At 48.8% G+C, this 23173-nt stretch overlaps 1 protein-coding gene across 6 annotated transcripts in view; it reads right to left on the bottom strand.

Moving 5' to 3' along the window:
- Positions 1 to 20199, bottom strand: part of CRACR2A (calcium release activated channel regulator 2A) — a 131888-nt gene extending 111689 nt beyond the window's left edge. For 2 of the 6 annotated variants that reach the window (XM_055394428.2, XM_055394433.2), the window contains exon 1: positions 6456 to 6845. The gene's annotated coding sequence lies outside the window, so the exon portion shown is untranslated. Of the gene's footprint in view, positions 1 to 5460; positions 6383 to 6455; positions 6850 to 20093 lie in introns of those variants that run through there. The other 4 variants (XM_055394430.2, XM_055394432.2, XM_055394429.2 and 1 more) reach the window with 4 other exon arrangements.
- Positions 20200 to 23173: the final 2974 nt, after the last annotated feature.

Below are 23173 nucleotides of genomic sequence, written 5' to 3'. Positions count from 1 at the left end.
CCTAATGGAAGATAGTTCATCTATTACAGACCCAAACCGTGCAGGTTCTAAAAGCCCTCTAAAGCAGATGCTAATGTAGGAGTTGGGGCTGGCTGTGCTTGGTTCTACACGAACACGGTGGAGGAAGATCAGAGTCCAAAATCAAATCCTGGCTCTGAAATCCCGGGCCTTTGGGTGTGTCACCTCTGACACTGCTTCCTCATCTTTGAAAATGGTGATAACGACAATAATCCCCTACAGGACAGCTGGGAGAACACAGTAGACAGTGAAAGGAAAGAAAGTGAAGCCGCTCAGTCGTGTCCAATTCCTGTGGCCCAACCACGCTCCTCTGTCCATGGGATTCTCCAGGCAAGAGTGCTGGAGTGGGTTGTCATTTCATTCTCCAGAGGATCTTACCAACTCAGGGATCGAACCCAGGTCTCCCGCATTGTAGGCAGACACTTTACCATCTGAGCCACCAGGGAAGTGCTTAACCCAGAACCCAGCCCCAAGGAGGGCGGTCTCACAGGAGCCCATTGGCTGAAGCAGAGAATTAAAGAACCAGAAAGTGACAGGAATCAGCAGCAGAAAGACTGCCCAAGTGCAGAGGGCATCAGATGGCAAGGGGGCTGTGCGGAAGGGAGGCTGAGACACAGTGAGACTGGGGCCTCCCTGGAGTCAAAGAGTAAACCCGAGCAGCTGGGCAGATGAAGAATTTCCTGGGATGGTGTCAGTGGGGGTGGTTATGTAGCACTGTGAATGTTCTGAATGCCACTGAGCTGTACCCTCAGGAAGGGTTAAAAGTGTAAATTTTATGTCATGTATATTTTACTCTGATGAAAAAAAGACTGGGTTACAAAAAAACTTCAAAAATAAGACAATACCCTAAAACCCAACAGTCTGCCCACTGAAGACACTAAAATGAAAGCAGGAGATTCGGGGCCCCTTGGTCTGTGGGATGTTACAAGGCCACCAGAGCCCCACACCCAGGCCCGGCGAGTCTAGACCTCCTGGCGTGGAGCTGACCTTTCCCCGGAATGCCCACGGAACCCAAGCTCCAGAATGCTTGAAAACCCAAGGCCACCAGAGGCCAGGGCAGCAGAGCAAGACCACGAGGTTCATGTGCAGAGCAGTGTCTCTCTTGATGGCTCCTCCCCAGTCATTTCTGACATGATTCAGATGAAACAGAACAAAACATCCAAGGAGCCCCTCCTCCACCCCATGTCCTCGTCTGGGGATGGCAGTGTTTCTCTCTTGTTCAGAAAACCCTTGCCTTTGGGAAGACAGCCTCGAACTTTCCGTCCTGCTCAGGTCATAGAAAGAGGACCTTCAGCAAACCACCGCTTCCTTCCCTCCCCAGAGAGAAACAAACCCCGGCTGGAGAAGTCTCTCTGGCCAGCGTCTTGAACACCCTTGGCCATGACCTCACTTGTGTCCCCAGAGGGCATGGCAGGCTGGTGCCACCAAAGGTCTGTCTCCACACCCCCAGGGACCTATGACGGCAAAAGCCCCCAGCCTGGGCCTGACTGGCTGGGGCCCAAGGGGGTGACCCAGCTGCCTATTTCCGGGCTCCCAGTCATGAGCAGCCCCAGGGGCAGCTCGTCAGTAGAAGGCTCTGCTGGAAAATGGACAGAGTGAGCTGGTGACGCAGACCTCACCCTAAGGGATCCCACCCACCAGCATGCCTCTGTCCACTATGCTCGGTCCAACCACAGACCCCTCCCCTTCTACTCTGCCCACTCTCTCTGCCCAAGCCCTGCCCTACTCCAGCCCACCTCCATTCCAGTTCCTCTGCAGGCGCTCACAGCATCACTCATCGCTGCAGATCATCGTTCCTGGGGACTGGGATGCTGGCTGGCTGTGGTCTCTCTTCTAAAACCAGATCCCTGGGGACCCTTGGGCTTCCAAGTCACACTAGCAGTAAAGAACCCATCTGCCAATGCAGGAGACATAAGGTTTGAGGGTTCAATCCCTGGATTGGGAAGATCCCTGGAGGAGGGCATGGTAACCCACTCCAGTGGTCCTGCCTGGAGAATCCCTTGGACACAGGAACCTGGAGTTCTATGGTCCACAGGATTGCAAAGAGTTGCAATTGAAGCGACCTAACATGCATGCACAGGCACCCTTAGCTGGCACATCCAGGGCTCAGTAAATATAGATGCCAATTAAGTGAGTGGTTCTATCCCTTCCCTTTGGGGAATTTCGGTCCAACACTGGCACCCTGGCAGGGACCCTCTAGACAGCAGGACTCAAGAACACACTCAGTGGGCAAAGCCACCATGACCAGCAGGGGACGTGAGCCGTGGCCACAGAGACTTTCACACCCTGAACTCACCCGGGATGGACTAGCTGGCGATCATTCCTATCTCACTGAAGAGGGAAGGAGCTCAAGCTTAGAGGTTGAATTCCCAGGACACGTGACTGGTTAGAGTCACAAATGTTTTTGGCACTCAGCATCTCTAGGGGCAGGGCAGGGTTGAGCCAGTGGCCCCGGGGCCAGCCTGCCTGGGTTCAAACCCCAGCTCAGCTTTTTGGGAGCTGTGTGATCTCAGGCAAGTTACTCCAGCTCTCGGAGCCTTGGGTTTCTCATCTGTAGTGTGGTGTGTGTGTTAGTTGCTCAGTTATCTCCAACTCTTTGCAACCCCATGCCTGCCAGGCTCCTCTGTCCATGGAATTATCCAGGCAAGAATACTGGGGTGGGTTGCCATTTCCTTCTCCAGGGATCTTCCCGACCCAGGGATCCAACCTGGGTCTCCTGTATTGCAGGTAGACACGTCTGAGCCACCAGACACAGGACCAAATGTGGAGCTGAGCTCTCAGCCATGCCTGATGCATTTCTGTGCATCCAGCCTCAAGGTGCAGTGGGAAGGGGTTCCTGACTTTCTGCATTGGATCAGGGTGGGGCTGCAGGAAGCTAGTCTACCTCCCCACCCCTCTCTCAGCACCCATGCGACCTTCCAAGCCAGCAGGCAAGGGTGTATGTTTCTGCAGCTTCCATGTGGCAAAGCTCCATCCATCCATCAGATCCCGGAGCTCAATACAGAATGGCCTCTTAAGTAAATAAAGAGAAAACCAGCCAACTGCCCAGGTAATAGGAGATTTTCCTCCTGTCTGTGCTGGTAATTGAGCCATTGGAGCCAGCCCCCAACCTCCACTGGTGCTGCTGTGAGTTGGAAAGGGAGTTTACGAGACTGCCTGGCCAAAGACACACGTGCAGGTCCAGAAGGTGGGCGTCCACCACACTGGAACCTGGATCTGGAAGGCGGGCGTCCACCGCACTGGACCCCGGATCCAGCAGGGCTCAGCACACCCACAATGTGTGCACTGTGTGGCCCACCTTATCTGTCCCCTTGGCCCAGCAGGACACAGAGCTGCCCAGACACAGGGGCCCCAGGAACAGAGGATCGGGCGACGCCAACCAGCCACAAGGCTGCTCCATAATGCGAACAAGGGGCCTTCAGCACAGGCTCCATGGGTTCAGAGGCCCTTGCAATCTGAGCCCCGTAGGACACCCGTCTGCTCCTGCCTCCCTGAGCCTCCATGCTGGAGGGTCCGACTCCAGGATCCTCACCACCCCGTGACTGCCACTCCGTGACTGGCCCCTCGGCCTCGCCAGCCCAACCAGGATGTGTCAACAAATGGGCGGGGGAGAAAGAACTGCTGGCATTTCTGAGAAACCAGGGCTGGGAGCCAAAACAAACCAACGAAGGGAATGCAACTCCTCCTGAACAAAGTGTCGCAAAAGAAAAACTTATACCCCTCAAGCTAAGAGAAGCCCCTGAAGGTCATTTTGTCCCCCCAGACAGAGTGGGTTTGGGAACCCATCCCCCACACTGGACTACAAGAGGGTCTTCCTGCGTCTGACCCAGTGTATCCATCCTGATGACCTTGTCTGAACGGACAAAGCGGTTACAATCCAAGAAAGAGGCAGAAGGGAAAGATCAGCCTGAAGCAGGTGCAGAGGCCCCTGAGGACAGAACCTGCAGGTCTTCCGCCCCATCACGCCACGCAACCACAGGTGAAGTCACATGAAGTCAACCTTTGAAGGGGAGGGGCAAGACAGGGGCAGGGGACTAAGAGGGACAAACTACTATGTATAAAATAAATATGCTACAGGGATATACTGCACAGCACAGGGAATATAGCCAATATTTTATAATAACCCTACGTGGGGTATACTCCATAAAAACTTGAATCACTCTAGTGGACACTTGAAACTAATACTGTAAATCAACTATACTTCAAGGTTTTTTAATGTTCTGTATCTTGATTGTGCTGGCAGTTATGAGTGTGTACATGTATCAAAGGTCATTAAACCAAACGTTTACATAAGTAAGCTGGTTCACTTCATTGTACAGCAGAAACTAACAGGATATTGTAAAGCAATTATATGTGTGTGCTCAGTCGCTAAGCTGTGTCCAACTCTTTGCAACCTCATGGATTGTAGACTGTCAGGGCTGTCCGTGGGCCAGACAGGAATACTGGAGTGGGTTGCCGTTTCCTTCTCCAGGGGATCTTCCCAACCCAGGGATCGAACCCTCATCTCCTGCATCTCCTGTACTGGCAGGTGGATTCTTCACCACTTGAGCCCCATAGGAAGCTCCCAAAGCAATTATACGCCAATAAAATAAATAAACCCAAGCACCATCTAGCAAATCCCTCCCCAAAAATAAATAAATCCAGCTTTGAGAACAGCAGGGAAGGGTAGACAAGGACCAAAACATCACATCTGCTAAAGCTGTTGGTGTGTCCATTTCTGATCACATCGTCCACTGCGCTTTCCCTGGTGGTCCCCAGACATCCCTGTCCCTAACTCTACCGTGATGTCCCTCCCCTCAAATGCACTGACCCAGCTTCCTCCTCAAGGCGCAGTGAAGTGCCACCTCCAGGGGGCCACCCAATCCACTCCTTACAGAGGTGACCCCTCCTGCCAACTTCCCACGACTTGGGCACTCATCACCCTTTCCAGTCAGTACCAAGCAGCAAGGGGACCTCAGAGGGCAGACGCAAGCTCTCTTTTATCCCCCAAACCTATGGGCAGAGCAGCTCCGATGGGCAGACACCACCTGACCCTGCATGTTAATGCCACCCAAAGTGGGGCACAAACCCTGGACCCTCAAACTAAAATTTCAGTTCTGTATAGAATATACTGCCCCAGTTTCACGTCCCTCAGCCCACAGCCTTGATGAAAAGATTCGTGGATGCCTGCTGGTTTCTTCCAGAGACAGGGAACTCACTACCTCATGAGTTAGGCTTTTCTTCTGGGCTCTGATCTCCCCAGGGACTCCCACCACTGGGCCCTTCCTGCCCTCTGGAGCCACTAATTCATCCAGGGTTCTTCCAGGATTGGCTCCCAACAAGGTCAGTGTGTTGACCAGGGACAGACGTGTGGAGAAGCCTTTCCCACCTGCTGGAGTGTATGTATGCACACACCCACGTACACACATGTGCACACACACCTAAGCCAGAGGGTTTTCGCACCTGCTGGAGTGGGCTTCCCAGGTGGAGTTAGTGGGAAAAACCCCACCTGCCGATGCAGGAGACAAAGACACTGGTTCGACACTTCCCCTGGGTGGGAGATCCCCTGGAGGGGGGCACGGCAGCCCACTCCAGTGTTCTTGCCTGAAGAACCCCATGGACAGAGGGGCCTGGCGGGCTACAGTCCATGGGGTCGACTGAAGCGACTGAGCGAACCTGCAGCACGCAGTGTATATATGCACACATCCACACGCGCCCACGTACACACACATGCACGGCGTACACATGCCTACACAGACACACACATGTGCACACACACATGTGCACACACACCGAGGCCCGAGGCAGCAAGTCTGGCTGAGTCACGCAGCCAGACCACAGCTCAAGCACGGCCAGGGAGGAAGTGACGCCCCATTTCCTGACCGTCCTCTGCTCTGAGAGGTTCTCTTCTCTTTGTCTTTCTGACTCTGTCCCTCCCAGGGCTTTGCTTCTACTCAGGACAACAGCCGGCTGCATCCTGGCCCCGTGGCACGGGCTCCCAGCAGCCCTGAGCCCCAGGTGAGGACTTTCGGCTTCTAGACCTGCCATCCTGGACAAGGCAGCTCACGGCTCTGAACCTCGGTCTCCTCATCCTTGAAACGAAGAGGCTGAGTGTGGCGACAGGGCCCTTGAGGTCCCTTCTGATCTCAGCCCCGGGGCTTCTGGCCCTCCTCCAGTGCCCACAGGGTTCAGAGCATCGGGGGTGGGGCAGGCCTGGGAACGGGGCTGAGGAGCCCAGCTGCTTCCTGGGCACACATCTCCCTCAGAACTCCATGTGCTGCACACACTCCCTGCCCCCCTCGGCGGGGCACCCAGCAGGAAGCGCCACCACCCGGCCAGCGGCCAGGCAGAGGGGCTTGGAGCACCCACCTGCTCCACACCTCCCTCCCCCCTCCCCCTGCCCTCCTCCGCCTCCCTTCCCCCTCTCTCTGCCCCCTCCCTCCCTCCTCCAGACCTACCTTACACCTGCAGCTGCCTCCTTCTCAGTCTTCAGGCGACACCGCTGCAGGCCCACAGCTTTCAGGCTCTGCCTGACCCCCTACCCCCAGCAGCTGGACTGGCCCCCAGCAGCAGAGGTGGGAGTGATGCCAGGAGCTGCTGCCCTCTGGGAGCCCTCCAGGATCTGCCTGCGCATGTGGGGCTGGCAGGCAGCAACTTCTGACTGCCCTGCAGGGGAGCCTGGGTGGCGAGGGCGGGGCTGATGTGGCCTGCCTGACTGGTCGGGCTTCCTGGGCCCCTCTGTTCCGGAGTCCTGGAGGCCTGCTGCCCCATTCCAGGATATTTCCAGGACTTTCTCTAGAGGTGGATATCTGTCCCAGGCCTTGCCCTCAGACTGGAAGAAGATGCAGACTAGGGGTGTGTGTGTGTGTGTGTGTGTGTGCTCAGTCACTCAATCATGTTCCACTCTTTAGTGATCCCATGGACTGCAGCCCACCAGGCTCCTCTGTCCCTTGAAAACCTACACCATCCAGGCCCTCCCGAGCTGGTGCCTCTGGGGGTTTTTTCCTTCTCTATAGTAATACTTCTCTACCTCTTCAGTATACTCTACTGTGGGCATGAGTGCTTGTGTAATAGAAAGCATCCAATTAATAAAGCATTAAATATTAATAAACACCCAAAGGCCTCCTGAGGCAATGGGGCTGAAGGGCGACCCTGACCCTGTGCCTGAGACCATCCACGCACACAAGCTAACTTCCCAGCCCCACGGCCTCTCCAAAAACACCCACATGTAGCCCAGTTCCGCACACTGGCTGCTGCCACACACCAGCTGCTGGTGCTCTTGTTTTGCCTAGAGTCCACGTTCCCATCCTTCTCTGCTTGCAAAATCCTACTCAGCCATCCCAGCCCCACCGAAATGCTCCATTCCCAGGGAATCCGTGCCCAGACACTGGCCCCAGCAGAACTCTCAGCCCCTTCCTGGTGAACCCCTTCCTGGTTCCCTTGCTGGTTTGTGGATTAGCATCCTCTATCTCCCGCCATTTCTGCTCTCCTCCCCTGCGCACTCAGCCCTGCTCCAGGAGGGATGGAAGTAAATGCTTACTGAGATGCTGTCATACATTGCTATGTGCTGTACTTGCTTTGGGGCTTCGCAGGTGGCTCATCAGTAAAGAACCCACCTGCCAATGCAGGAGACGTGAGTTTGATCCCTGGGTCAGGAAGATCCCCCGGAGAAGGAGATGGCAACCCACTCCAGGAGTCTTGCCTAGGAAATCTCATGGACAGAGGAGCCTGGCGGGCTACATTTCATAGGGTCACAAAGAGCTGGACACGACTGAGCAACTGAACACCCATGCATGTATTGATTCTCCATGAAACCTGGGTACCACTGACTCACGGCCTCCTCCACCCCACCTCGCACCCAAGCAGCAGGGTTGCACCAAAGCCCTGGCCACCAGAGGTTCAGAGGGCAGTCAGGCCTCCCTTGCCCTCCTTCTGATGCCCCCGCCCCGCCACAGGGCTTCTGCATCCCTGTTACATGGCATGCCTGCTTGCATCAGCCCCAAGGTCAAAGATGGCTGTGTCCATCTCTGAGTCTCGGTGCCATTCCAGCACACAGATTGAGGGCTGGCGGTTCAGAGAGCAGAGTCGGTTGCACGGGCAGCCTGCCCTCCTCCCAGTCTCTTATCATCAGCATCTGAGGATTGGAAGGGCTCTTGGAGATCACATGATGTGAAATCTACACATCCCTGTTTTACAGAAGAGAAAACTGAGGCCAGAGAGATCGGGGGCATCAGAGGGAGCAAGGTGTGGAAGGAAGGTGGGCGGGGCTCCTGGGACACCAGCCCTGCTTTCTCGGTGATGCAGGAAAGCAGGGAAAGCCTGGAGCGGTGGGGAGACCCTGCTGGGGTGTAGCACTTGGACTGGAGTACTGTGGGTGGGGAGAGCAGTCAGTGGGCTTGCAGGGCATATTTCCAGGGAGGGGTGCGCCCCTCTTCCCGAGCACCCTCCTCTAATCCTCACACCCTTCTCCTGGCATCTCTGTGTTCTCTTGCCATGAGCTGCTCTCAACTGTAATGAGAGGCCAGTTCCTTGGGCGTGGCACCCAGGGGAACAGTGTGGAGACATTCCCTGTTCCAGTACAGGAATTTCCTGCTGGCCTTTCTTCCTTATTATGAGCGGCTATGATTACAGAGTTTCCAACAGGTGGAGGCCAACAAAACAAACAGACCTTTCAATATTGACTCTCCCAGGCTCCACAGAAGACTATTATCTGTCCTGCCTCCCAGAGCCTCGCCAGCAAAGGCGAAACCAAACAAGAGGGTCAGAGCGTGAGAGGGCTGGGCACGCTGCCCATGAAGCAGACTCCAGAAGCGATGGCCCTGGGTTTCCACACTGTCCATCTTTCTCCTCCCGGATCAGCTGGACTTGGGTGGAAAGGAGACATTTTCTCTAAGATCGCAGAGCCCAATTCAGGTTGCATGCTCACTGCTGGGCTTGAAAAAGAAAAGAAGGTAGGGAAATAAAGCCTCCTTGGGGATGCCTCTGAAAGCCACATGCTTCCGCTAGAGAATTCACAAACCTAGAGTCCTTTAGAGGACAAGTAAGATTTCACTTCCCTGTGAGCCGTGACTTTTTACTCTCTCCATCAGCAAGAATGGACTTCATCACTCAGATGGTGTCATGGTTAAAGAACTGGAAAAGAGCTAAAAGTAGTACCAACCCCATGATTGTAGATGATGTAACTATGGTCCAGGATGCCTTGATCAAAGATGTGGGGATGGGATTCCTCCTGGGCTCCACTGCAGGACTGTGTCCAGTTCCCAGTTCTTTAAAGTAGCCTCTGAGGGACTTCCCTGGTGGCCCAATGGCTGAGACACTATACTCTCAAGGCAGGGGGCCTGGGTTCGATCCCTGGTCAGGGAAGTATTAATAGATCCCACATACTGCAATGAGAGAGCCCACATGGCTCAGTGAAGACCCTGCCTGCCTAAACCAAGAACAGGTACAGCCAAATAGATGAATAAATGCTGTCTTTCCATTGTGTACATATACTGAAACTTAGATACGGTATCTTCAGTTCAGTTCAGTTCAGTTCAGTCGCTCAGTCGTGTCCGACTCTCCGCGACCCCATGAATCACAGCACGCCAGGCCTCCCTGTCCATCACCAACTCCCGGAGTACACTCAAACTCATGTCCATTGAGTCGGTGATGCCATCCAGCCATCTCATTCTCCGTCGTCCCCTTCTCCTCCCGCCCCCAACCTTTCCCAGCATCAGAGTCTTTTCCAGTGAGTCAACTCGTCGCATGAGGTGGCCAAAGTATTGGAGTTTCAGCTTTAGCATCAGTCCCTCCAATGAACATCCAGGATTGATTTCCTTTAGAATGGACTGGTTGGATCTCCTTGCAGTATAAGGGACTCTCAAGAGTCTTCTCCAACACCACAGTTCAAAAGCATCGATTCTTTGGCGATCAGCCTTCTTCACAGTCCAACTCTCACATCCATACATGACCACGGGAAAAACCATAGCCTTGACTAGACGGACCTTGGTTGGCAAAGTAATGTCTCTGCTTTTTAATATACTATCAAGGTTGGTCATAACTTTCCTTCCAAGGAGCAAGCGTCTTTTAATTTCATGGCTGCAATCAGCATCTGCAGTGATTTTGGAGCCCAAAAAAACAAAGTCTGACACTGTTTCCACTGTTTCCCCATCTATTTCCCATGAAGTGATGGGACCAGATGCCATGATCTTTGTTTTCTGAATGTTGAGCTTCAAACCAACCTTTTCACTCTCCTCTTTCACTTTCATCAAGAGGCTTTTGAGTTCCTCTTCACTTTCTGCCATAAGGGTAGTGTCATCTGCATATCTGGGTTACTGATATTTCTCCCAGCAATCTTGATTCCAGCTTGTGCTTCTTCCAGCCCAGCATTCCTCATGATGTACTCTGCATATAAGTTAAATAAGCAAGGTGACAATATACAACCTTGAGGTACACCTTTTCCTATTTGGAACCAGTCTGTTGTTCCATGTCCAGTTCTAACTGTTGCTTCCTGACCTGCATACAGGTTTCTCAAGAGGCAGGTCAGGTGGTCTGGGATTCCCATCTCTTTCAGAATGTTCCACAGTTTATTGTGATCTACACAGTCAAAGGCTTTGGCATAGTCAATGAAGCAGAAATAGATGTTTTTCTGAAACTCTCTTGCTTTCTCCATGATCCAGCGGATGTTGGCAATTTGATCTCTGGTGCCTCTGCCTTTTCTAAAACCTGCTTGAACATCTGGGAGTTCACGGTTTACATACTGCTGAAGCCTGGCTTGGAGAATTTTGAGCATGACTTTGCTAGCGTGTGAGATGAGGGCAATTGTCCGGTAGTTTGAGCATTCTTTGGCATTGCCTTTCTTTGGGATTGGAATGAAGACTGACCTCTTCCAGTCCTGTGGCCACTGCTGAGTTTTCCAAATCTGCTGGCATATTGAGTGCAGCACTTTCACAGCATCATCTTTCAAGACTTGAAATAGCTCAACTGGAATTCCATCACCTCCACTAGCTTTGTTAGTGGTGATGCTTTCTAAGGCCCACCTGACTTCACATTCCAAGATGTCTGGCTCTAGGTCAGTGATCACGTTATCGTGACTATCTTGGTCGGGAATATCTTTTTTGTACAGTTCTTCTGTATATTCTTGCCACCTCTTCTTAATATCTTCTGCTTCTGTTAGGTCCATACCATTTCTGTCCTTTATCGAGCCCATCTTTGCATGAAATGTTCCCTTGGAATCTCTAATTTTCTTGAAGAGGTCTCTTGTTTTTCCTATTCTGTTGTTTTCCTCTATTTCTTTGCATTGATCACTGAGGAAGTCTTTCTTATCTCTCCTTGCTATTCTTTGGAACTCTGCATTCAGATGCTTATATCTTTCCTTTTCTCCTTTGCTTTTCGCTTCTCTTCTTTTCACAGCTATTTGTAAGGCCTCCTCAGACAGCCATTTCGCTCTTTTGCATTTCTTTTCCATGGGGATGGTCTTGGTCCCTGTCTCCTGTACAATGTTACGAACCTCCGTCCAGAGTTCATCAGGCACTCTATCTATCAGATCTAGTCCCTTAAATCTATTTCTCACTTCCACTGTATAATCATAAGGGATTTGATTGAGGTCATATCTGAATGGTCTAGTGGTTTTCCCTACTTTCTTCAATTTAAGTCTGAACTTCGCAATAAGGAGTTCATGATCTGAGCCACAGTCAGCTCCTGGTCTTGTTTTTGCTAACTGTATACAGCTTCTCCATCTTTGGCTGCAAAGAATATAATCAATCTGATTTCGGTGTTGACCACTTCAGTATACTTGCCTTGAGAACCCCATGAACAGTGACAAAGGGCAAAATGATAGGATAATGAATGAGGAATTCCCCAGGTCGGTAGGTGCCCAGTATGCTACTGGAGCTCAGTGGAGAAATAACTATAGAAGGAATAAAGGGATGGAGCAAAAGCAAAACCAATACCCAGTTGTGGATGTGACCAGTGATAGAAGCAAGGTCCGGTGCTGTAAAGAGCAATATTGCATAGGAACCTGGAATGTTAGGTCCATGAATCAAGGCAAATTGGAAGTGGTCAAACAGGAGATGGCAAGAGTGAACGTCGACATTCTAGGAATCAGTGAATTAAAATGGACTGGAATGGGTGAATTTAACTCAGATGACCATTATATCTACTACTGTGGGCAGGAATCCCTTAGAAGAAATGGAGTAGCCATCATGGTCAACAAAAGAGTCCGAAATGCAGTACTTGGATGCAATCTTAAAAATGACAGGATGATTTCTGTTCGTTTCCAAGGCAAACCATTCAATATTACAGTAATCCAGGCCTATGCCCCAACCAGTAATGCTGAAGAAGCTGAAGTTAATCGGTTCTATGAAGACCTACAAGACCTTTTAGAACTAACACCCAAAAAAGATGTTCTTTTCATTATCGGGGACTGGAATGCAAAAGTAGGAAGTCAAGAAACACCTGGAGTAACTGGCAAATTTGGCCTTGGAGCACAGAATGAGGCAGGGCAAAGGCTAATAGAGTTTTGTCAAGAGAATTCACTGGTCATAGCAAACACCCTCTTCCAACAACACAAGAGAAGACTCTATGGTATCTTAGCATGGATAAATGGAATCCAGAAAGATGGTACTGATGGACATATTCGCAGGGCAGCGGACAGAGAGAAAAGTCTTATCAGGGAAGGAGAGGGTGGGACGAATTGAGAGAGTAGCATGGAAACATACACACTACCATATGTAAACTAGATGGCCAGTGGGGATTTGCTGTGCGATGCAGGGCGCTCAGCCCAGTGCTCGGTGACACCATTGCTCGGTGACAACCCAGAGGGAGTGGCACCGGGATGGGGGTGGGGGGAGGTTCCAGAGGGAAGGGACGTATATGTACCTACGGCTGCTTCATGCTGCTGTATGCAGAAGCCAACACAATATTGAAGAGCAATTCGCCTCCAATTAAAAATAAATCTAAAAAAATTTTTAAAGCAGCATCTGAGAGACAGAGTGCCTGCACCACCTTGTCTGACGCACTACTGTCTTCTATCAGAAATTTCTGAATCCCAAGTTTACAGAGCAGGGAAGGAAAATGCACCACAACGAGGCTGCTCCTTAAAGGATGGTAGAAGCTGTATCATTACTTCTGCAAAAAAAAAAAAATTTAAGACTCTACAATAAGTAATATATGGCTCCCCAAATACAGGAAAATACAGATAGAATGAGCTCCTTTGGGAGTGATGAAATTCATGTTTTATATCCACTATTTTGTTCTTTATAGAATGTTTGAGAAAGAAAAGTACAGACCTTTTGGCCTCCTAATTTCACCTTGTCGGGAGCACATACATATACACAAAACCCAACACCAGTGTCCTGGCTGTTGATGTAATGAATAAGGAAATAAGAAACTCTACTCCATAGAAGGTTTTCCAACCTAGAATTTTGTGGCGTCAACCAGATTCTAAGCATAATGAGTGCGAAGAAAATCTGTTGCCAGTGAGGTTACGAGACGGCTCCAGATTATTTCTGTCTTCCACCATCCACAGTTGGTCAGCAGCATCCTCATTTTGGGAAGATGTTTTGTTTGGGTGCAGAAAAAGAAGCTTGATTTTTCTAAGCTAGTGTTCTCAACCAAGAATAGATTTAGGACATCAAAAATGATACCAGCTGACAATTTGGAATTTGAGAGGATAAAGGCTGAATGACCGATTTTTTAAAGCGATAGTCATCTCTTGACCCATTAGAAAAGAGAAAATAAGACACAACTGCGTAACACTGTTTTAGGAAAAACAACACAGAAGCTATAAAACAGTTCACTAGACAGTAATTAAAGATCAGAATTGTCATAGGATTTTGCTACTGAGTCAAGAGGTTGATTCCTCCTAAGTTCTGTGGACTTCCTCAGTACTGACTTTGGCCTCCCCACAGTCTCTTTTCCCGGTTTATGCCCTGAGCTCAGGTTTTCTCACCTCTTTCTGGGCGATACCCTTGACTTTATACTTTTATTTTCTCCTGCACCCAATACTCCCTACAATGGATGGCCAGATGATGACAAAGGCAAAGCACAGTCTAGACTGCCCCTTCCTTCTCTGCGCACGCACACACACACACACATACCTTCCATGGGCACCCCTTCTGTGTTTTCAGAATAAATTCCAAAACCTTTAGTGTGTGTGCTCAGTCGTGTCTAACTCTTTTCGACCCTTTGGACTATAGCCAGCCCAGCTCCTCTGTCCATGGGATTTTTCAGGCAAGAATACTGGAATGGATTGCCATTTCCTCCTCCAGGGGATCTTTCCGACCCAGGGATCAAACCCACATCTCTTGTGTTTCCTGCATTGGCAGGCAGATTCTTTACCACTGAGCCATAGGGGAAAACCTTTAGCCTCGCCTTCAAACCCTCGGCACCTGTGAGCCTCCTTCCTGCGGCTCACCCATAGCAGGCCATTGAGAGCATCTTGTTGGGACTCCAGCCACAATGTTGTACTAACTTTGCTTTCCCGCTCAAAGGTCCCTCCCTACTGTCTCCATCCAATGTCCAGGGCCAGATCCAGCTCTCAAAGGAAGGCCTTGCCCTCATCTCAGGACTGGGAGGAGCATCCTTGCCCCACCCAGACTCCCAAACACATCTCCCAGAGACTTGATCACCCCGCTGCCTTAGAACCAGTTTATTTGCAGAGTCAGTGCCAAGGAGGGGAAGGGGGTAGAGAGGCATAAACGAACTAACTCTTTCACTGTGAGCAAGCCAGGAAGTCTCTCTGATCTCGTTTCCTCATCTGTCAAATGTCCTTGAAGAAGGACCGACCCAATGAAGTTGACTTGGGTGGGGGGTAAACTTGATAATTCACGTAGATAGCGCCTAGTCCACAGCCTGGGACTGTCAGGGCTCACAGGGGCAGAATGACAGGACATGTGAGAGAGAGGGAGACAGAGGAAGAAAGGCAGTGTGGGGGTGGTGTGGAGGCAGAGAGAAAGGAGGGAAGGGGAGGGAAGAGAAGGAAGAAAGAGAAATCAATGACCTTCTTTTTCTACCAGAGTCAAAGAATTTACTGCTCCATAGAAGAAAATATACACATACATAACCTGCTTTGGAGAGAAAATTTGACATAAAAATGTCATCAAGATCAGGGGAAGGGTGAAATCAATTAATCTTCTGAGGTCCACTGTGTATATTTATGAGCTGAATTCTGTTAGAAACTTAACATTTTCAAAACGGCATCACCCTGTCCACTCCCATTGCTTGTCTGCCAAAGAAACAGGGCAGAGGGCAAGGACTGGTCAGTGGCAGGGTCCAGATCGGAAATCTTTCAGCCCAGAGCTCCAACCTCCCCATGCATCACATCACCAGTCTTGGAAAACACACAATAAAAACCTCCCGCCCAGAGCGGAACTTTCAGCATGAGAACAGGAAGAGTTTGATAAATGCTTTCTCCAAAAAGCAACTATAAAGACAGTTTGGTCAGAACTGTCAGAAACAACCATTTCAGCCCTCTGGAAATTGGTTGAAAACACACAAACAAACTGAGACACGTTTGTTCGTGAAAACAACTGAATTCATGTTCTTGCCTGGAGCTGTTCCCATCCCCCTCAGTTCTGTTGCTTGATGACTCCACCAGGGCAGGTTGGGAAAACCTAGCGAGCGGCGTTTTGTCACAGCCAGAGTGGTCTCTCTTTATTCGGAGAGGTGTCAGTTTAAATGGCGATCTCATAAACAAGTGGACAGGGAGGGCTGGCAGCTCTGAGAGCTTGAAAATTGGGGAGCAACGGACCGGAGATGACCTAGAGATTTAATGGGAAACTGAGGGAGGTGAACCAGCCCTGGGGAGATGGATAAACCCTCCACATGTTGACCGAGGTTGACCGAGGTTGCAAGCACTACACAGACAGCTGCAGCCCACGCCGCCCTCACAGCCCTGGTCAAGGGAACCTGCCCACACACACAGTGGAGATGCAAGGGCTTGATGGAAAACAGAAGCCTCCGCAGACTTGGGGGAAAAAAACCTGTACTGCCCAGCTCAGTGTCAGATTTATCAGCCGAGAGTGGAGGTCTTATTGGCCCATGGCATTTCAGCTATAATATAAATATTATAACTGAATCACTTTGCTATATACCTGAAATTAACACAACCTTGTAAATCAAGTTATAGTTCATTTAAAAAATAAATAAAGGGTGGAAAAGATAAAGTTCTGAAGGGCACAGCCCAGAGACTAAGGTGCATGAAAAGGTTGAGACTTTTATCCTAATATTATATAGGATGCTTCCCCTCCCCAACACTTTACTACCACATCCACATAACAGGATCCTAACAGTAAGTTTCAACAGAGCAGAAAAACACAAGGAGGAGCTCATATAGCAGGAGCTACAGAAATTTGAAGGTGTTTCGAACTAAATGAAAAGGAAATACACCTTATCAAAATTTGTCTAATTCAGTGAAAGAAGAGCTTAGATGGAAATTATAGGATTAAATGCATATATATTAGAAAAGAAGAAAGATCTAAAATCAATAACCTAAGTTTCCATCTTAGGAAACTTCTAGAAAAGAGCTAATTAAATCTAAGGTAAGCTCTTAATAAATGAAGATGAAATAGTCATGGATTGGAAGACAGTGTTGTTAAGATGTCATTTCTCTTTCACTTGATTTTTTGGTTGAAATGACAAGCTGGTCCTAAAATTGCATATGGAAAAATGCAAAGATCTAGAGTAGCCAAGAAAATTTTGTAAAAGAAGAAAGAATATTAGAGGATTTCCACTGCATGATTACAAAACATATTAGGAAGCTTCAATGATCAAGGCAATGTGATATTGGCATTAAGACATGTGCTGGAACAGAATTAAAAGTCTGGAAATAAAACTTTACATTTATGATCCACTGATTGTCAATTGTGGAAAATTCTGAAAGAGATGGGAATACCAGACCACCTGACCTGCCTCTTGAGAAACCTGTATGCAGGTCAGGAAGCAACAGTTAGAACTGGACATGGAACAACAGACTGGTTCCAAATAGGAAAAGGAGTACGTCAAGGCTGTATATTGTCACCCTGCTTATTTAACTTATATGCAGAGTACATCATGAGGAATGCTGGGCTGGAAGAAGCACAAGCTGGAATCAAGATTGCTGGGAGAAATATCAATAACCTCAGATATGCAGATGACACCACCCTTACGGCAGAAAGTGAAGAGGAACTCAAAAGCCTCTTGATGAAAGTGAAAGAGGAGAGTGAAAAGGTTGGCTTGAAGCTCAACATTCAGAAAACAAAGATCATGGCATCTGGTCCCATCACCTCATGGGAAATAGATGGAAAAACAGTGGAAACAGTGTCAGATATTATTTTTTGGGCTCCAAAATCACTGCAGATGCTGATTGCAGCCATGAAATTAAAAGACTCTTACTCCTTGGAAGGAAAGTTATGACCAACCTAGATAGTATATTAAAAAGCAGAGACATTACTTTGCCAACCAAGGTCCGTCTAGTCAAGGCTATGGTTTTTCCTGTAGTCATGTATGGATGTGAGAGTTGGACTGTGAAGAAAGCTGAGCGCTGAAGAATTGATGCTTTTGAACTGTGGTGCTAGAGAAGACTCTTGAGAGTCCCTTGGACTGTAAGGAGATCCAACCAGTCCATTCTAAAGGAGATCAGTCCTGGGTGTTCACTGGAAGGACTGATGCTAAAGCTGAAACTGCAATACTTTGGCCACCTCATGCGATGAGTTGACTCACTGGAAAAGACTCTGATGCTGGGAAGGATTGGGGGCAGGAGGAGAAAGGGACGACAGAGAATGAGATGGCTGGATGGCATCACTGATTCGATGGACATGAGTTTGAGTGAACTCCGGGAATTGGTGATGGACAGGGAGGCCTGGCATGCTGTGATTCATGGGTCGCAAAGAGTCGGACACGACTGAGCAACTGAACTGAACTGAACTGAACTGATTGTCAACTAAAGTAACAAGACAATTCAATGGAGATACTGTCATCTTTGCAGCAACAGGAGCTGGGATAAGGGATATATATAACCTAGATGCTTCTCTCAATCATGCATAAAAATTAACTCAAAATGAGTCATAGTGCCAAGTAAAAGATCTAAAACTATAAAACCTGTAGAAGAAAACACAGGAGAAAAATCTTGTGAAAATCTTTATGGCTCCAAAACAAGAGTCATTAAAAAGTGGATAGAGTGGGAAGGTCACGTACACACTGCTCTATTTAGAATGGAACCAACAAGGACCTACTGTGTGGCAGGGGGAACTCTGCTCAATGTTATGTGGCAGCTGGGATGGGAGGGGAGTTTGAAGGAGGACACATTGCATATGTATAGCAGAGTCCCTTTGCTGTTCACTTGAAATTATTACAACATTGTTAATCGTCTATACCCCAACACAAAAGAAAAGGTTTAAAGTTTGGAACAAAAAAAATTAAAAAAAAAAACCTTTGTGCTCCAACAAATAACCTTAATAAAAATGGAAAAATCCAGTTATAGACTGGGATCAAATATTTGCAAAACGTGTAATTGATAAAGGACTTGTATCCAGAATACAAAAAGAACTTTTACAACTCAATAGTAAGACAATCCACTTTTTAAAAAATTTCCTGGCAGGAATGAAAATGGTGTATCTACTTTGGGAAAACGATTGTTTCTTTAAGTGAAACAAAAAGTTACCCAAACCCTGAAAATTCACTCTAAGGAATCTACCCAAGAGAAAGGAAGATATGTTCCCACAAAGACTTGTAAGTGAATGTTCACAGCAGCATCATTGATAATCACTTCAAATTGGAAATAATCCACACATCTACCAGCTGCTGAATGGATAAACTCCATGTGGAATATCCACGCAGAGAATATGATTCAGCCATAGAAAGGAGTGAGATACCAGTGCTTATTACAGCATCAGTTCAGTTCAGTTCAGTCGCTCAGTCGTGTCCGACTCTTTGCGACCCCATGAATCACAGCACGCCAGGCCTCCCTGTCCATCACCAACTCCCAGAGTTCACTCAAACTCATGTCCATCGAGTCAGTAATGCCATCCAGCCATCACATTCTCTGTCGTCCCAGTCTCCTCCCGCCCCCAATCCCTCCCAGCATCAGAGTCTTTTCCAGGGAGTCAGCTCATCGCATGAGGTGGCCAGAGTATGGATGAGCCTGAACAAACCATGCTTCAGGAAGTCAGCTGCACAGCCTGTATATATTATATGATTCATTTATACTAAATGTCCAGAAAAGACAGATTACAGACAGAAAGCAGATTCGTGACTACCTGGACTGAGGGTTGGGAGTCAGTCTTGACTGCAAATGAACTTGATAGAAATTTTTAGGATGAGGCAATGTTCTCAGACTGGCTCACAGTGATGGCTGTACTACTCTGTACACTGATTAAAAATAATTAAATCATATACTCTCAAGGAGTGAATTTTAAGGTATGTAAATTATACATCAATAAATCTGTAAACATAAAGTCTGATGCTCAGGGTCAATTCAGCAAGAGAGACGAGCCCTCTGGAAGATGACAGGAGAGACAGACAACAATATCCGGCGGTGACATCAATTCCCTCTCCCTCCCCCGACTACAGGTCGGCCCGGCCATGTCCAGTCCTGGTCAAGTCACGCCCTTCCTGTGGTCCAGTGTCCCTGTGGGCTCTTGGATTTCACTGTCAGAAGCTCTGGGACAGGGTGCCCAGTGTCAGCCAGCTGCTCAGTACTTTCGAGCATTGCAGTATGGTGGCAATTCTGTTACCAGTTATAGTCCACACCGATTTATGATAAATCTAACAAAAATAAATACTGAGCTACAGTCTTGGCCTTTATACACATAAAAGAACTAAGTTCAGTTCAGTCGCTCAGTCGTGTCCGACTCTTTGCGACCCCATGAATCACAGCACGCCAGGCCTCCCCGTCCATCACCAACTCCCGGAGTTCACTCAAACTCATGTCCATCGAGTCGGTGATGCCATCCATCGATCTCATTCTTGGTCGACCCCGTCTCCATCCGCCCCCAATCCCTCCCAGCATCAGAGTCTTTTCCAGTGAGTCAACTTGTCGCATGAGGTGGCCAAAGTATTGGAGTTTCAGTTAAAACGTACCTTAATACTTTATACTTGCATAAGTTGGTGACACTTTCTGCCCCACTAAGAATACTTACAAGCACTTAAAACATACTTGATGCTTGTCCCCCAGGAAGGAGTGTGCGTGTGCATGCACATTCCAGTAAACTCAGGTGGAAGATGAGGCCTGGAGATGTAGTCATCTGATGTTTCTAGTTTTAGTTGAGGGACACATCTGTGAAGGAATGAAAGGTGATGTTATCATTTCCTCTGCCAACTTTGCCGCTTTTAGTTTTTCTTTTTTTTTTTTAAGGAGAGAATTTCACTGGGGCTGCAGCTGGCTTCTTCCAAAGAGAGATCAAACCAGCACACTTCCTGCTCTCGACTTTCTCATTTACTCTGGACTCCATCGCCAGCTGAGTTTTCCAAAATTCCTTAACTGCTCATTTCTTGATTCACATTCATTTCACAACAGACGTTTATGGAGCTCCTGGCTTGCGTAAAAGGCTCTCTTTAGATACAAAATGGGGCTACGGAGCGGGCAGAGAATGGCCCATCCTTGGAGAGTTTGCAATCTGATCACAGCAGGAGGCAAACAAGTGCCCTCAAATACCTAAACTAGTCACTGACGTGGCCACAGTGATGCCAACTGAGCCATCAGGGCACAAAGGAAGGAGAAATCTTTAAGGGGAAGAGCCAGGAGAGTCCTTTATGGAGAAAGCGTGGCTGAAATCAGGCCTTAAGGATGGATGTAACTTTGAGTGACAGCTGCCGGACCACAAGGAAAGATACGTGCCTGGAAGATGCAGCTTTCAGAAACGGTGTATGTGAGCAAAGGACCATATCGTTTTGCTAAAATACAGAATAAGTATCAGGGAGCAGCAGCACATGTATTTATAAACATAAGTTGGAGTTCAATCATGTGGGACATTGACTCCCAGGGAAGATTTTAATTCCCTTCCAGATGTGCAGTGTGAACCGCTCTGACTCAAAAGACACTGCAATGATGAAGATGCAGACGCAGCCGCCACCCTGACCAGATCCATAAGTCAAACCTGGAGGGCATCCCCATTTGGTCACAAAATATTGGATGGCTGTCCTGAGTAACTCTTAATCCCCATCCAGCCTAAGACTGAAACTCAGTGGGCCCTAGCAGGCTGTCAATGGGAGATGAACTCTTGTCTTTTGGGGCCTGGGGTGGCCAGAGCCATGTATGGATGTTGGGGATAAGAACTGGCCTGCAGGAGAGATGCCTTCGGCAGGGTTTACTCAGAAGTCCGTCTCTCCTGCAGCGTTGAAAGCGAGGGTGGCCTTCCTACATCTGTGGTCCCTCGTGTTTCAAGCACCAGGCGGGCTGGTCCCCACCGCTAGCACAATGGGAGGCCAACATGGTGTGTGTGCCCATGCTGCTTCAAGATCTATGTGAGTACTATTAATTCCACTGTTCCAGACAAAAGTTCTTAAGTGGAGTAACCAGGCAGCCTCAGGCAGGCTGTCAGAAGAGTTTAGAAGGCTGACAAATATGCAAAGTCTTTACCAGCTCTCCTCTGGGGGTCATTTCCCTGGACAACTTGGGCTGCCGCTGCCATGAATACAAAATTCCTTCTGAGGCCAGAAGTCCTGTGACGGGAGCAGAAAGGGAAGAGGGAGGGCCAGGGTTCGTATCTCAGAAAGAGGGTTGGAGGGATGGGAGATGTAGATCAGACAACCCCCTTTCAGAGCCTCAGGTATGGTAAGGGTGGCTGGGAGGAGGCTGAGAGAGTCATTAAAGCACAAAACGCATGTCTTGCTAAAGGGACTCACCGCCGCGTAAATCCCACAGCAGCAGCTAGATCGGCCCCAAATGGATAAGGATGAGGCTGGCTGCCGACTGTGACGGCTAGACAATTAAGCTCAGTTAATACAGAGACAGGCCCAGCCAGCACGGCCCAGGCCACCAGCATTCTGAAGAAGCTGAGATCAGATTCCGGGGTGCTCAGTGGATTTAATGAGCTAGACATCCCCTGGGTCCTTTTTCCGCTTCAGTCACTTGGCAGGCTCTGTTGAACGTGGACATTTCTTCCCTCTGCTGGACTGATCAATGTCTGAAGTCCTGTCCACCTTTGAAACTCTCCATGCCTTTACTTTGGTCAATTTTACCACCTGGGCTCAAAGTGTATGAAGGATCTGGGAAAGTCACATGGTTCTGGAGATTTTAAAAGTAACTCACTGGTGGATGATGATATTTACTATGCTGGGAAAAACAAGGGGGAAGAGCAGGTTAAAACAGTCCAGGGGAAGCCAAGAAGTCTTTTAGATGCAAAATACTGTGGATCAGGAGAGAGGTCCGGGCTGGAGATGTGAAACTGGGAGTCATTGCTCAATAGAGTATATTAAAATCAGGGACTACATGAGATTACCTGGCAGCAGTGGAGGGGTTGCAGCTATAGGAGGAAAGAGAAGATAAAGGCAGGTATGAGAACACCCAGGATGGAGACTTGTGACCCTCCAGGATCTGAGGTCAGGAGAAGGAGGGACCGCAGCCAGCAAAGGGGGCTCTGATCTTCTCAGTCCTAATCCATCCTTCACGCTGAGACCAGGGTGACCTCTCCAAACTCAGATGGGTTCCTGACACCTCCCTGCTAAGTCTCTCCTGCCCACCTTACCCTGAGAAAATCTAGCACCTTAGATGTTACACAGGTCCCTTCACAACCTAGACTTAACCTTCTCTTGTAGGGTCTTCAACCTCTCCTCCTCTGTCACAGCACTTTAAGATAATGTTTTGAGGGATTCCCTGGTGGTCCAGTGGTTAAGAATTCGCCTTGCAATGCAGAGGACATGGGTTCGATCCCTGGTCCAGGAAGATCCCACATGTCACAGGGCAACTAAACCCACGTGCCACAACTACTGAGCCTGCTCTCAAGAGTCCGTGCTCCGCAACAGTAGAAGCCACCGCAATAAGAAGCTCACGCACTGCAACTAGAAAGTAGCCCCCACTCACTGCTACTAGAGAAGGCTGGCAAGCAGCAATGAAGACCCAGCCAAAAATAAACAAACACTTTTTTAAATTGTGTTTTGATTGTCTGGGTACACATCTGTCTCGGTTATTAGATGTAATTGAAGGATCATGTCGTTCACACTGTCAATGCCCGGCACATCGTAGGCGCTCAAAACTTTTTGCTGAACGAGATGAAGGAAG

The sequence above is a fragment of the Moschus berezovskii genome, chromosome 6 (assembly GCF_049115385.1).
Source record: "Moschus berezovskii isolate FMDL1 chromosome 6, NW_MosBer_1.0, whole genome shotgun sequence".
Classification (NCBI taxonomy): domain Eukaryota; kingdom Metazoa; phylum Chordata; class Mammalia; order Artiodactyla; family Moschidae; genus Moschus; species Moschus berezovskii.
This window is presented reverse-complemented; position numbering and strand designations above follow the sequence as displayed.